The sequence below is a fragment of the Ornithorhynchus anatinus genome, chromosome 5 (assembly GCF_004115215.2).
Source record: "Ornithorhynchus anatinus isolate Pmale09 chromosome 5, mOrnAna1.pri.v4, whole genome shotgun sequence".
Taxonomy (NCBI): Eukaryota; Metazoa; Chordata; class Mammalia; order Monotremata; family Ornithorhynchidae; genus Ornithorhynchus; species Ornithorhynchus anatinus.
The window spans coordinates 8,117,050-8,128,895 of NC_041732.1; the positions used below are offsets into that span (position 1 = coordinate 8,117,050).

Below are 11,846 nucleotides of genomic sequence, written 5' to 3' on the forward strand. Positions count from 1 at the left end.
CAATCCCGCCTCCGCCGCCTGCCAGCAGTGGGACTGTGGGCAGGGCACTCGAATCCCAGCTCTGCCACTTGTCGGCTGTGTGACCGTGGGCAAGTCACTTAACTTCTCTGGGCCTCAGTTCCCTCATCTGGAAAATGGGGATGAAGAGCGTGAGCCCCACGTGGGACAACCTGATTCCCCTATGTCTCCCCCAGCGCTTAGAACAGTGCTCGGCACATAGTAAGCGCTTAACAAATACCAACATTATTATTATTACTCCTCTGGGCCTCAGTCCCCTCCTCTGGAAAATGGGCACGAAGACTGGGAGCCTCACGTGGGGCCCCCGATGACCCTCTATCTGCCCCAGCGCTGAGAACAGTGCTCGGCACGTAGTAAGCGCTTAACAAATACCGACATTATTATTATTATTGTCAGCCGCGTGACCTTGGGCAAGTCACTTCACTTCTCTGGGCCTCAGTCCCCTCCTCTGTAAAATGGGCACAAAGACTGGGAGCCTCACGTGGGGCCCCCAATGACCCTCTATCTGCCCCAGCGCTTAGAACAGTGCTCGGCACATAGTAAGCGCTTAACAAATACCAACATTATTATTATTATCTGCCGTGTGACCTTGGACAAGTCACTTCACTTCCTCTGGGCCTCAGTTCCCTCATCTGGAAAATGGGGATGAAGACTGGGAGCCTCACATGGGACAGCCTGATGACCCTCTATCTGCCCTAGCGCTTAGAACAGTGCTTGGCACATAGTAAGTGCTAAACAAATACCATAATTATTATTACAAGACAACAGAATTAGCAGATACACTTCCTGTCCATAACGATTAACCTTGTTCCTACCCCAGCACTTACCACAGTGCTTGGCACGTAGTAAGTGCTTAACAAATGCCAACATTATTGTTATTATTACAAGACAACAGAATTAGCAGAGACGTTCCCTGCCCATAACGATTAACCTTGTTCCTACCCCAGCGCTTAGAACAGTACTTGGCACATAGTAAACACTTAAGCAGCATGGCTCAGTGGAAAGAGCCCGGGCTTGGGAGTCAGAGGTCATGGGTTCGAATCCCCGCTCTGCCACTGGTCAGCTGTGTGATTGTGGACGAGTCACTTCACTTCTCTGGGCCTCAGTTACCTCAGCCCAGTGTGGGACAACCTGATTCCCCTGTATCTACCCCAGGGCTCAGAACAATGCTCTGCACATAGTATGTGCTTAACAAATACCAACATTATTACTAAATACCAACATTATTATTATTATGATTATTTTCTGGACCTCAGTTTCCTCCTCAGTAAATACGAGGATTGACATTGTGAGCCCTATGCGGGACAGGGCCTGGGTTCAACCTGATAAACTTTTATCTACCCGAGCACTTAGTACAGTGCTTGGCCCATAGTAAGTACTTAACAGATACCATTTAAAAAAGAAAGGAACACAGCCATAATAATAAGAGTGTGAACTGGAGGAGCTTTTCCCAAGATCCCTGACCCCACCCCCCTACCACGAGGGAACACATCTCTTCCCACCTTATGGGGATGAAAACAAGCATTTGTTGTTTATTTCCATTATGTTTCCATTTCAGTGAGGAAAATAGATGGGGTTCCCCCTGGAAGGTCTGGGATTCCATGTGTAGTCTATTGGGTCGGGGTCGGTGTGAACTCCCCCTTCCCCTCCCCTCAGCACTGTGCTCTTTTCTATATATTATCACCCTATTTTTATTTTGCTAATGAGGTGTACATCCCCTCGATTCTATTTATCTGGATGATGTTATCTTGTTTTTGTTTTGTTCTGCTTTGCTGTCTGTCTCCCCTGTTTAGGCCCTGAGCCCGTCACTGGGCAGGGATAGTCTCTGTTGCTGGATTGTCCATTCCAAGCGCTTAGCACAGTGCTCTGCACAGCGTAAGCGCTCAATAAATACTATTGAATGAATGAATTTATCTTGATGATGTTGTCTTGTTTTTGTTTTGTTCTGTTTTGCTCTGCCGTCTGTCTCCCCCCCATTTAGACCTTGAGCCCGTCATTGGGCAGGGATGATCTCTATCTGTTGCCGGATTGCCCATTCCAAGCGCTTAGCACAGTGCTCTGCACAGAGTAAGCGCTCAATAAATACTATTGAATGAATGAATGAATTTACCTTGATGATGCTGTCTTGTTTTTGTTTTGTTCTGTTTTGCTCTGCCGTCTGTCTCAACCATTTAGACTGTGAGCCCGTCATTGGGCAGGGATGGTCTCCCTCTGGATTGTCCATTCCAAGCGCTTAGCACAGTGCCCTGCACATGGTAAAGCGCTCAGTAAATACTATTGAATGAATGAACCCCCAAAGAGATCAGGAAGAGGGAGAGGAATGTGGATCAAGGTGGACCAGACCCCCCCCCCCCCGCCAGGGGTTCTCAGCTCTGGAATCTCTTGGCCCTTTTTAGATTCCCCCAAATCCTTGTCTCAGGACTCTCCCTTCCTCCTCCAGGAAGCCCCAGATTGGGCCTGATCTGCTGCCCAGCGGCTTGGAGCCGAAGCACATGACAACTTAAACTCACCTGGAGGATTTCTCACCACCCTGGGGGTAAGTCAAAGCTTGCATATTATTCAGAAAATGGGGGTCCCCCCGCCCGCTCCGGGCCCAAATACCCCTTTCCTTCCATTATCCAAATACTTTGGGTCAGAAGTGAAGCAGCTGCTTAGTGGAAAGAGCACGGCCTTGGGACTTGGGTTCTAATCCCAGCTCCGCCACTAATCAGCTGTGTGACTTTGGGCAAGTCACTTAACTTCTCTGTACCTCAGTTACCTCCACTGTAAAATGGGGATTACGACTGTGAGCCCCACGTGGGACAAGCTGATTACCTTGTATCTACCCCAGTGCTTAGAACAGTGCTTGGCACATAGTAAGTACCTCCACTGTAAAATGGGGATTACGACTGTGAGCCCCATGTGGGACAACCTGATTACCTTGTATCTACCCCAGTGCTTAGAACAGGGCTTGGCACATAGTGAGTGCTTAACAAATACCATAATAATAAGTGCACAGAAATAGGATAATAGAGATCAAGAGTGTAACAGCTGGGCATAGTGGATAGCGCACGAGCCTGGGAGTCAGAAGGACCTGGGTTCTAATCCTGGCTCTGCCCCTTGTCTGCTGTGTGACCTTGAATAAATCACTTCTCTGGGCCTCAGTTCCCTCATCTGTAAAATGGGGATCAAGACTGTGAGCCCTATGTAGCTTTCCTTACATTTTCCCCAGCGTTTAATAGTCAGAGGTCATGACTTCAAATCTAGACTCTGCCACTTGTCAGCTGGGTGACTTTGGGCAAGTCACTTCACTTCTCTGTGCCTCAGTTCCCTCATCTGTAAAATGGGGGTAAAGACTGTGAGCCTCACGTGGGACAACCTGATTCCCCTGTGTCTACCCCAGCGCTTAGAACAGTGCTCTGCACATAGTAAGCGCTTAACAAATACCAACATTATTATTATTATATGGTGCCTGGCATATAATAGCACTTAATCAAAACCACTATTATTATTATTTGCGGGGCTTCAATTATCTGGAAAAAGTTTCTGGGTAGACCGTTGTACACTCCCAAGCATTTAGGACAGCACTCTGCACACAGTAAGCACTCGATAAATACGATCGACTGGGTGCTCGGCTAGGATTGGAAATTAGGTTTTTGGGCTGCTATTCTCATCCTCCCTAGCTTCTGTGAGAACGCGGCTGCAACAGCACAGGGAACAGTTTTAACTCAAAGAACCTCCGTGGCCTTCTGCATGTGTTTTCCTTCCTTTGCCTCCAAATGCACACAATCCTCACGGGCAGGGACCTCATCTATTAACTCTTGTACTCTTCCAAGCACTCAGTACAGTGCTCCGCACACGGTTGGCACTCAATAAATACTACTGCTTGATCTCTCCTTACATAAAGAAGCGGCATGGCTCAGTGGAAAGACCACAGGCTTGGGAGTCAGAGGTCATGGGTTCTAATCCCGGCTCCGCTACTTGTCAGCTGGGTGACTTTGGGCAAGTCACTTCTCTGAGCCTCAGTTACCTCATCTGTAAAATGGGGATCAAGACTGTGAGCCCCAAATGGGACAACCTGATCACCTTGTATCCCCCCAGCGCTGTGAACAGTGCTTTGCACATAGTAAGCGCTTAACAAATGCCATCATCATTATTATTGTTATTATATGTTGTTGATATGCATTTGGGCCAAAATGCGATTATCAATCGATCGATCAATGGTATTATTAAGCACTGACTTTGTGTAGAGCACTGTTCTAAGCACTTGGGAGAGTACAATATAGCAGAGTTGATAATGAGCTTGATTAAGCAATCAGTGGTATTTAGTGAGCGCTTACTATGTGCAGAGCACTGTACTAAGCACTTGAGAAGCAGCGTGGCTCAGTGGAAACAGCACGGGCTTGGGAGTCAGAGGTCAGGGGTTCTAATCCCGACACCGCCACTTAGTTGTGTGGGGCAAATCACTTAACTTCTCTGGGCCTCAGTTACCTCATCTGAAAAACGGGTATTAAGGCCCACGTGGGACAACCTGAGAAACTTGTGTCAACCCCAGCGCTTAGATCAGTGCTTGGCACATCGTAAGCGCTTAACAAATTCCATAATTATTATTATTACAAGACAACAGAATTAGCAGGTACGTTCCCTGCCCATAACGAGCTTATTAGGGAAGTTCTTTTGACTGCGTGAGCCTATTTGGGTTTGATGAGCTGAGTTATCGAAGAAACTGCTTGTGTACACGTATGTGGCATGGACATGGGTGAGCCTTCCTTAACACGAGGTTCTTGCAACAACCAAACCATCGCGTTAGAGGAGACATGTTCTCAAGGGCTTGGAAACGTGGAAATAACGAAAAGGCATGAACGCTGCTCTCAGGGGCTCTAAGAAAGGAGGAAAACCGAAATAAGCTGCCAAATAGACAAGAGTTGAGTGAGAAGATGAATACGAAAGCGCAGACAAATGACTAGATAATATATAAATAATTTTGTTAATTTTATTTTGTTAATTTTATTTTGTTAATGAAATGTACATCACCTTGATTCTATTTAGTTGCCATTGTTTTTACGAGATGTTCCTCCCCTTGACTCTATTTATTGCCATTGTTCTCGTCTGTCCGTCTCCCCCGATTAGACCGCAAGCCCGTCAAACGGCAGGGACCATCTCTATCTGTTGCCGACTTGTTCATTCCAAACGCTCAGTACAGTGCTCTGCACATAGTAAGCGCTCAATAAATACTATTGAATGAATGAATGAATATAAACACAGGCACACGGTGGGGGGGCGTGGAGATAGTATATCGATAGTATTTATTGAGCGCTCACTGAGAGGAGAGGCTGGTTGGCCTAGTGGATAGAGCCCAAACCTGGGAGTCAGAAGGACCTGGTTTCTAATTCCAGCTCCGCCACTCGTCTGCTGTGTGACACTGGGCAAGTCGCTTCACTTCTCTAGGCGTCAGTTACCTCGTCTGTAAAATGGGGGTAGAGACTGTGATCCCCATGTGATTCGTGGACTGTGTACAACCTGCTTATTTTGTACCTACCCCAGGGCTTAGTACAGTGCCTGGCATGTAGTCAGAGCTTGACAAATGCCGGAATGAATAAATAAATGGAGGGAAGAATCAACTGGGGAGGCGTTCACTCCATTGGAATGGGAGCTACTTGTGAGCAGGGAATGTGTCTCGTGCTTCTGTTGACTTTTCCATTTATATTAATGTCTGTCTCCCCCCTCTAGACTGCAAGCTGATTGTGGGTAGGAAATGTGCTTATCAACTCTGCTATATTGTGATATTGTATTCTCCCAAGTGCTTTGTACAGGGCTGTGCACACAGTAAATAAATATAATTGATTTATTACAGTGCATTGCATTCAGTAGGCACTCAATAAATATAACTACTACCTTCTGGGGAGCCCGTTATTGGGTAGGGATTGTCTCTGTTGCCAAATTGTACTCTCTAAGTGCTTAGTACAGTGCTCTGCACACAGTAAGTGCTCAATAAATAAGATTGAATGAATGAATTGAAGGGTTTTAAAGTGGGCGGTGAATGTAGTTTGGCAAAGCATAATCTGTCACAGTCTGCTGCCAGGCATGAAAATTTATTACAGAAGGACCTGGGTTCTCATCCCAGCTCTGCCGTTTGTCTGCAGTCTGACCTTGGGCAAGTCACTTCACTTTTCTGGGCCTCAGTTACCTCAATTGTAAAATGGGGATTAAGAATGTGAGCCCCATGTGGGACGTGGACCGTGTCCAACCTGATTACTTTGTGTCTACCCCAGCGATTAGAACAGTGCCTGGCACATCAATCAGTCAGTGTTACGTATTGAGCGCTGACTACGTGCAGAACACCATTCTAAGCACTTGGGAGAGTACAATATGAGAAAAATGAGGGGATACCTTCCCTGCCCATAATCAGTTTACAGTCTAGAAGGGTACGTAGTAAGCATTTAACAAATACCATAATAAAAAAAAAAGGCTAGAAATAAAAGAATTGACCCACCCTACTTGGTCTTCCCAGGATGCTCAGGACTCTAAAAATTCATTTGGATGGCTGCTCTTTTGGGAGATTGTTTTTCCAACAAGGGAAACGTTTAAGAGCTTAGTTAAGCTTGGTCAACACCTCATGGACTGACCAAACCCGTGAACTGGGAATGAACTGAAAATGATGAAATCCAGCCTGGGGCAGATTCAGTGGTAAGTACAGAAGCGTTCCTGGAAGTGGTTTCTGGAATTCAGAATTGCTTCCGTAACGGCTACAAGGAGAGAATAACTAGTATGAAGAGTGGTGAAGGCACTTGGAAGAAATGAAATCCCGAATCCTAGTAAGGGAAGCTCCCCGCACTCCCTTCTTTTAACCTGGCTTTTAATAAGGGTTGCGTGTGGCGGAAAGAACTGTGCTTTGCCTCCGGAAAGATGACTGATTTCCATGTTGTTGTCCTTCAGACCCGACGCTGCTACAGGTTGTGATTCATGTGCCGGAGTTCTTCTTGGGGGAAGACTCTGAGGTAGGGTTTATCAATGGCGTCGTTCTTTGGGGGTTGTTAAAAGTGGGAGAGAATAATACTACTACTGATAATGATAATGGTACTTCTTAAGCGCTTACCATGTGCCAGGCATTGTACTAAGCGGTGAGTGGATACAAGCAGATTGGGAGGCAGAGCCAGAGGTGATAATAATAACTGTGGTATTTGTTAAGCGCTCATGATGTGCCAGGTACTGTTCTAAGCACTGGGGTAGGTAAAAGATAATCAAGTTGGACATAGTCCCTATCCCTCCTAGGGCTCAAAGTCTTAATCCACATTTTACTCGTGAGGGAACTGAGGCACAGAGAAATTAAGTGACTTGCCCAAGGTCACACAGCAGACAAGTGGCAGAGCCGGGATTAGAACCCACGTCCTCTGACTCCCAGGCCTGTGCCCTTTCCATTAATAATAATAATAATAATGTTGGTATTTGTCAAGCGCTTACTATGTGCAGAGCACTGTTCTAAGCGCTGGGGTAGATACAGGGTAATCAGGTTGTCCCACGTGAGGCTCACAGTCTTCATCCCCATTTCACAGATGTGGTAACTGAGGCACAGAGACGTTAAATGACTTGCCAACAGTCACACAGCTGACAAGTGGCAGAGTCGGGATTCGAACCCATGACCTCTGACTCCCAAGCCTGTGCTCTTTCCACTGAACCACATTGCACACTGCCTTCCCAGATCCAACTGACCCTGGCCTTCCCCTTTTCAAAGGCCTCCTGAGAGCCCACCTCTTCCAACAGGCCTTTCCTGATTAATTCCCAGCATCCCACCTCCCACAATAATAATCGGGGTATTTGTTAAGGACTGCTATGTGTCGAGCACTGTACCGAGCGCTGGGGTAGATACCAGATAATCAGGGCAGGCCCAGCCTTTATCCCACATTGGTGCTCACAGTCTAAGTAGGAGGGAGACCAGCTATTGAATCTCCATGAAGAGGAAACTGAGGCCCAGAGAAGTGAGGTGACTTGCCCAAGGTCACACTGCTCGTATGTACGCCCATCCTCAGCAGTTTTGTGGCTCTATTTGGCACTTAGTGTTCTGCACGCAGTAAGTGCTCAAAAAATACGATTGCTTATAGTTTTTCATTTGGACATTCAGCTATTTATTTTGGTCTCTCTGAAAATATACTTCCATCTGCCACCGTGACTAGAGCGAAAGCTCCTTGTGGGTAGGCAATGTGTCACTTGCTTGTTTGGTACTTTGCAATTGCTGAGCATAGTGTAGTATGACAAATACCATTATCATTATTATTATTAGTACCCTCAATGGGTGCTTAATAAATGTGAATGTAAACTAAACTACTACTAATTAATTAATAATGGTACTTGTTAAGCGCTTACTATGTGCTGAGCAGAGAGCTGGGGTAATCAGATTGTCCCATGTGGGGCTCACATTTTTTAATCCCTATTTTTAAAGATGAGGTAACTGAGGTGCAGAGAAGTGAAGTGACTTGCCCAAGGTCACACAGCAGACAAGTGGTGGAGCCGGGGTTAGAACCCCCGACCTCTGACTCCAGAGCCCGGGCTCTTTCCACTAAGCCACACTGCTTCTCTATTACTCGTCAGGGGGTCATTTCCAGGCAGTGGTGGAAATGAAGGACTTTGTTCAGCCCCCTCTCTACCCCAGGAAGAGACAAATCCTCAGGCAGTGAGGCAGGCAGGGTTCCTAGAGGACGCAGTCCCTTTTAGAACAGTGCTCTGCACAGAGTAAGCGCTTAACAAATACCAACATTATTATTATTTTCCAACTCAGCTGCATCTCTAGTCTGGCCCACCCTCACCTCTCTAATCAATCCTGCCCAAATCACATAGTCTCTGTCTCTCTTTGTTTCTGTCTCTATCTCTTTCCCTTCCTCTCTCTTTCCCTCCTTCCCTCTCTATTTCCCTTCCTCTCCCTCTTTCTTTGCCTCCCTCCCTCCCTCTTTCCCTCAATTTTCTTCTTTATTTCTGACCTCCGGAGGGCAAAAATGGAGGCAAAAATGGCCTGGTGGAAAGAACGTGGGACTGGAAGCCAGGAGACCCGGATTCTAATCCCAGCTCTGTCCCCGGTTACCTGGCCCCAGGGCTCAGTTCCGTGCTTGGCACATAGTAAGTGCTTAACAAATAACACGCTTATTACGATGATGATTATGGACAATCCATTTAACCTCCCCATGCCTTGCCTTCCTCATCTGTAAAATGGGGATGATTCCTGCTGTCCTTACCTCTCTGGGACAGGGACTGGGTCAGAACTGATTATTTTAGGAAACCGCTAATAAAGCACATCCTGATCCTGGCTCCACCCACTCTGCTGTGCGACCCCGGGCAAGTCACTTCACTTCTCAGTCCTCAGTTACCTCTTCTGTAAAATGGGGATTGACAATGGGAGCCCCATGTGGGGACAGGGGCTGTGTCCAACCTGATTTGCTTGTATCCACCCTGCGCTTTGTACAGTGCCTGGGCACATGCAAATACCATGAAAAATATTATTATCATTATTAGATAAGCACCTCTGATCCTTTCTCAATCTATCGTGATGCTCTGAGGATCAGGGAGAAAATGCGGGAGAACAAGAGCTCTCCAGTTGTCCCACAAGGGGGAAATATGCACCGAAAAAGGCCGGGCCGTGGACAGGTATGACTTGCGCGCCTTCCTCCCGGCTGACCACACCCCAGGAGACAGAAGGACCTGGTGAGCTGGAAATCTGGTCAGCCACGACGGAAACCACACCCCGATCCATCCTCACCTCCTCGTCCCAGCTCTCCCGGGCAGAGAGGGCCCGGCTCCTGGTTGCCGAGGACAGGGCGAGCAGGTCCCTCGAGATGACACGGGCCCCCTCCCGAGCCTCCCCACTCACCACCCTCATTCCTTTTGCTCCGGCAGGTCGCCGGCCCAGCGGGGAAGCTCTGGTGACGGGCGGCTGGCGGAGAGAGGTCTCCTCGGACGGCTGCTCCGGATTGAACGTGGGGGTCCCGGGGCCTCGGGATTAATGGCGGCCTCCACTGATGGGGAGAAGGAGAGGGCCGGAAGAGAGGTTCGGTCAGCGCCGGGGTGGGAGCGATCCTGAGAGCCTCCGGACTGGGGGTTCTCCGGTCTGCGACCTGCGGACCATCTGCGGCCATGCACAGGACTCAGGTAAACTCTTTCTGTCATTCAATCATCCATTCAATCGTATTTATTGAGCGCTTACCGTGTGCAGATCACTGTACTAAACGCTTGGGAGAGTACAGTGCGGCAATAAACAGAGACATTTCCTGCCCACAATGAACTGAGTCTAGAGGGGCTTGGGGGAGACAGACCCTTCTTCTTCCACTCTTGGGGGGCTTCCTGCCTCCCTGCTCTTTGCTTGGCAGGGGGAGGGCCGGGGGGAAATCAGGACCAGTGATATTTTAACTTGCAAATTGCCTGGGAATTACGAGGGAAATTCTGCAGCAGATACCTTTCCCTCGATCGGTGGTGTTTATGGAGAAGCCGCGCAGCCTAGTGTAATAGTAATAATGTTGGTATTTGTTAAGCGCTTACTATGTGCCGAGCACTGTTCTAAGCGCTGGGGTATTCATTCATTCATTCATTCAATAGTATTTATTGAGCGCTTACTATGTGCAGACCACTGTACTAAGCGCTTGGGATGAACAAGTCGGCAACAGATAGAGACGGTCCCTGCCGTTTGACGGGCTTACGGTCTAATCGGGGGAGACGGACAGACGAGAACGATGGCAATAAACAGCGTCAAGGGGTAGAACATCTCGTAAAAACCGATGGCGACTAAATAGAATCGAGGCGATGTACAATTCATTAACAAAATAAATAGGGTAACGAAAATATATACAGTTGAGCGGACGAGTACGGTGCTGTGGGGATGGGAAGGGAGAGGTGGAGGAGCAGAGGGAAAAGGGGAAAATGAGGCTTTAGCTGCGGAGAGGTAAAGGGGGGATGGCAGAGGGAGTAGAGGGGGAAGAGGACCTCAGTCTGGGAAGGCCTCTTGGAGGAGGTGAGTTTTAAGTAGGGTTTTGAAGAGGGAAAGAGAATCAGTTTGGCGGAGGTGAGGAGGGAGGGCGTTCCGGGACCGCGGGAGGACGTGACCCGGGGGTCGACGGCGGGATGGGCGAGACCGAGGGACGGTGAGGAGGTGGGCGGCGGAGGAGCGGAGCGTGCGGGGTGGGCGGTAGAAAGAGAGAAGGGAGGAGAGGTAGGAAGGGGCGAGGTGACGGAGAGCCTCGAAGCCTAGAGTGAGGAGTTTTTGTTTGGAGCGGAGGTCGATAGGCAACCACTGGAGTTGTTTAAGAAGGGGAGTGACACGCCCAGATCGTTTCTGCACATGGTACTGTGTGAAGATGAGCCGGGCAGCGGAGTGAAGAATAGACCGGAGCGGGGCGAGAGAGGAGGAAGGGAGGTCAGAGAGACACAGGGGAATCAGGTTGTCCCACGTGGGGCTCACAGTCTTAATCCCCATTTTACTGATGAGGTAACTGAAGCACCGAGAAGTTAAGTGACTTGCCCAAAGTCACACAGCTGACAAGTGGCTGAGCCAGGATGCGAACCCATGACCTCTGACTCCAAAGCCCGTGCTCTTTCTGGGAGTCAGAAGGATCTGGGTTCTAATTCCGGCTCTGCCTCTTGTCTGCTGTGTGACCTTGGGCAGATCATTCCACTTCCCTGTTGCCTCAGTTGCCTTATCTGTAAAATGGGGATTAAGACTGTGAATTCAATGTGGAATAGGGACTGTCCCTAATCTGTATTCTGTATTAATCTGTATTCATTCATTCAATCGTATTTATTGAGCAGTTACTATTTGCAGAGTACTGTACTAAGCATGTGGGAGAGTACAATATCACAATAAAGGGACACAT

General features: G+C 48.2%; 1 long non-coding RNA gene across 1 annotated transcript; it reads left to right on the forward strand.

The window, feature by feature from the left end:
* The first annotated feature begins 707 nt into the window (after positions 1 to 707).
* Positions 708 to 10,182, forward strand: LOC114812147. Its single transcript, XR_003759792.2, has 5 exons — positions 708 to 742; positions 2,459 to 2,554; positions 6,509 to 6,684; positions 6,934 to 6,995; positions 9,880 to 10,182. It is a non-coding gene; the product is annotated as an uncharacterized LOC114812147 (long non-coding RNA).
* Positions 10,183 to 11,846: the final 1,664 nt, after the last annotated feature.